Source organism: Olea europaea, chromosome 1 (genome assembly GCF_002742605.1).
Source record: "Olea europaea var. sylvestris chromosome 1, O_europaea_v1, whole genome shotgun sequence".
Classification (NCBI taxonomy): Eukaryota; Viridiplantae; Streptophyta; class Magnoliopsida; order Lamiales; family Oleaceae; genus Olea; species Olea europaea.
The window spans coordinates 3,593,617-3,598,146 of NC_036237.1; positions in this window are offsets into that span (position 1 = coordinate 3,593,617).

Here is a 4,530-nt window from a genome sequence, read left to right on the forward strand (position 1 = left end):
TCTTCTTTTACTTTCCTTATATTTTCACAATATTGTTCTTCCCAAGACCACATTATATTTTTTCTTAATTTTGGAAGAAAATAATTTTTCAGTTTGGCACAATTTTCAATGAATCTTTCAGCATAATTTAATATATCAAGGAAGCTTTGTAATTATTTTTTATCTTTGATTTTTTCAGGAAATTCTTGAAATTTTTCTCCAATATGAGATTGCAATTGCAATTCTCCTTCTTTTATAAATAATCCTAAAAATTCTATCTCTGTTCTAGCTGTCTCAGTTTTCTTTTGAGAAAGTGTAATACTATGTTTTTTCATAATATAACAAAATTTTTCAAGATGTTCAATATGTTTATCAATATTATTTGAATGAATAAGTAAATCATCTACATATGCAATACAAAAATGAGTAATTGGTTTGATTACCTCATCCATTCTCCTTTGAAATATCTGTGGTGCATTTTTCAACCCAAATGACACTACATTCCATTAGTATTGTCCTAAAGGATTGGGGGTATTAAATGCAGTTAGTGGTTTACTTTCTTTTGTAAGCATGATTTGCCAAAACCCTGACTTATAATCAAATTTTGAAAATATCTTTTTGTTCTGTACTTGTTTAATAAGGGTGTCCTTATTTGGCAAGTAGTATCCATCAAATTTAGTAACTTCATTTAATTTCTTGTAATTTATCACCATTCTGACTTTTCCTCTTTTTATTTCACTATATTTTCTAACCATAAAGGCTAGGCTGCTATGTGGACTTTTACTAGGCCTAATTAACTTGGCTTCTAGCAATTCTTTTATCTGGTCTTTAAATTCTTTTTGGTCATCAACACTATATTTCATGGGTTTGACTCTAACAATAGTGTCTGGATTAGTTAATTCTATTTTTGCCTTTATTTTATCAGTATTCCATTTTTCTAAAGGATTTCCAGAATATGTTTTAGAAATTTCTTTTTTCAATTTTTCTAAACTATTTTCTGTTGTCATTTTTAAGACTGTAATTAGTTTAAATTTTTCTGTACTTCAACATCCATAACGCTGGGTTGAAGAACTCTGATGGTTTATATCTGTATATGCTATCGTAACAGCTTTATTTATTTTTGGTGTAAATAGTTTATGTGCACAAGGTGTTGTGAACATATATTTATCAATATATTGTGTAAATGGTGCATATTTTAATAGAAAATTTTCTCCTAATAAAATATCACATCCAATTGTGGTTGACATATATATTGTATAAACAAATACTTTTCTAAAGGAAATTAGAAAAGGTACTTGCGTAGCATATTTACTATATATTACCTTATTTTCACCTGCTGTTGTAGCGGTGACTATCTTCTTTGAATTGTATATCCAGTATTCAGATGGTAGTACATTTGGTAAGCATAAGCTTATTGTACTTCATGTATCTAAGTAAGCATGAAATTTAATTCTACAATAGCTTTTTATATTAAGTGTAATTTCAATATATGGACTTATGGGATTAGTACTTATTACTCTTTCCATGATAATAATGATTTCATATTTTCATCTATTCTTGATATAATGATTGGATTATCATCAACTGTTATTTTTAAATATCCTTGCCAAATTTTATAAGGACTATATTTCTCAAGAAAGTTCATTCCTAGTAAAATAGGTAAACGATCTACTCCATATAATTCATCTTTATATAGAATTATTTCTCTAATATATTCTTTCTGATCCTCTCCTATAAGTATAAGAGAGAACTTAACATATTTTCTTATTTCAAGATTATTTCCTAAATAATCTTTAAATATATATGGTTCTGGTATTTCAAAGTCTATTAAATGACTAACAAATTTAGCATTTACATGACTTTTATCTGCTCCAGTATCTATGAGGACAAGAAGATTCTTCTTTCATCATTCTTGATTTACATATCTTGTCTTAATATAATATTGCGAACTTGATGGTTCAGCAATACTTAGATTCTTAAGTCTGCTTATTCTAGAGTCTTATCTAGAGGGAAATCTTGCAATAAGATTATCTCCTTCTAAGCTGACACTATTTCTTCTTATTAATTTTCCTTCAAAATTAATTTCTCTAACTTGTTTGTGGAAGTCAAGCATTATTTGTTCTAGTATAGTGACTTCAAGTTCTTGGTATTTTCTAAGAGGTATATATTGTGCTAATTCCTCAAAATCTTTATGTATGATAATGTTATCAGTTATCTTTCTTAAATTATTATGATGGCTAGTACTAAAAGCAAAAATTGATTTTATGCTCATACTAATAGCCTTACTTCTTCTTAACATTTTCAAGTTTCCAATTCTATAATATAAATTGAAACTTTGATCAATATTTTCATCATTTAATGATATTGCATAATTTGGTTTTACTGTAAATATTATCTTTTGATAGACTAAGTTTCCTACAACTGTTCCTAATAGAGCATCTATAGGATCTTGTAAGATTCTATTGTCCATACAGTAGATTTCAATTGGTATATTCATACCTTCTCTAAAGAATCCTTTTATCATTATCTAGACTCCTCCTAATTCAATACATTTCATTTTTTTCTTACATTCTCTGGAATTTTGGATAATTTTTGTTTTACCCATTCTTTTGTAATTATAGAAATTATTGCTTTTCCTATAGTATCTTCTATATTGATAGACATTTCTTTATAATTCATACTTACAATTATTTTATTTACTTTTGGTAAAATTTCTAAGAATTCTTGATGGAATACATCTTTTTCTTGTAGGTCTAATATATTCTTAGTAATTCCTGCGTATTTTTTAATATCAAAGATAATCTCTTGATTTATACCTTCTATAGAATCTTCAACTTCTTCAGTTGTATCTATTTCTATTTCTGATTGTTGTATTTCTTGATTCATATATACTATCTCCTCATAATCTTTTTCTGATGAGGATGTATCTAATTCATAAATGATACTGCATTCACTACTTAGATTTTCAAAATATTCAATTGGTTCTATATTTCTATCTTCCTGAAATTTTTCATAAATTCTAAGAATTTTTATATTTTGTCTATCTTTCTTTTTAGGACATTGAGGGGCAATGTGTCCTTCTTCATTACAAATAAAATATCTACATTTTTTAATGTTTCTTGGTTTAAATTTCTTATTCCAATTTCTTTTCTTCAAATATTTTTTATATGATTTAAAATTACTTTTCTTGAAGTTTTTATAGTTTTTGAATTTTCTTTTATATTTCTTATATGGTTTATATTTCTTCTTATGGCATCCAAATTGTTCAATTTGACCATTATCTTTGTAAAAACATAATGAATTCTTTCTTATTTTATATGTCTTTTTATTTTCTAAAGCCTCTCTACACCATATACCTATCATTCTTTTTGTAAATTCAATTCTACTTCCAATACTATCTATTTCTACTCCTTCCTCTTCTCATAGAGGTAGTAATTTTTCATATTCTTTTAATAACTTAATTCCTCATGGGAATGATAATTTAGTAAAATAAGATCTTAATATAGGTTTATTTTCCTGATAATCTCCTTGGTTTAATATGTAGTATATTTCTTCGAATTTACATGTGTATCTTTCTAGTTTACACATATCTTTAAATTTTCCATTGCTATCATTCCTTGATTATATTCATCTTGTTTTCTTTCTTCATTATTAGAAGTATACCTATCTCCTAAGAATTCTGTTCTTAAGATTTTTTCAAATCTTTTTAATATCTCCTGAATATTTTGTTCATTTAAAGAATTTATATTATCTAATATTTCAGTTCTACTTGCTCCATACTTACACTTCTTTTAATAGTTTCTGGTAATTTTCTCCACCATTCAAAAACAATTCATCTGAATGTATGTTTTATAAATTCAAAAGCTGTAGATGTTTCCCATTTATTAAATTGTATTGCTAAATCTGTACTTTTCATCCATGTTTCAATAGCTTTATTTTTATCTACAAAGTCTAAATCTAACCATATTCATGTTGTATGGATTGGTTCATTATAAGATTTCATTGGGTTTATTTCTTTTATAGACTGTTTTCTTACATTTCCAGTGTATCTTTTCTGTGTTTTTCTATATTGGTTAATATCATCCTTAAGTGGTATTGTAGTACCGTAAGGATAATCATATTCTTCATCACTGCTAAATTCTACTTTTATATTTTGACTTGAAGATGGATTAGTATTCATATTTATATTTTCCATTTTTCCAGTTAATTCTTCTAACTGTTTTTTATATTCTTCATACTCTTCTCCTGTAGATTCTAAGAATTTTTGTTCTATTTCTTCTACATCTGTAATCATATATTATTTTTCTTCATGTTTTTTCCCTTTATTATTTTCTTTTTGTGATATCCTAAAATCTTGAGGTAGATTAATTATAATCCTATCTTTTCCTTTAAGACTTTTATCTAAAAGAGCATTTCCTACTTGTAGATTATGTTCTGAATTTTCTAATCTTTTATGTATATCTCCAAAACTTTCATTTGTGGTGTTTTTAGATAAATAAGGATAACTAGGTTTTTTATGTTTTTCAACTTTTTTCAAAAAATTTTCAATTA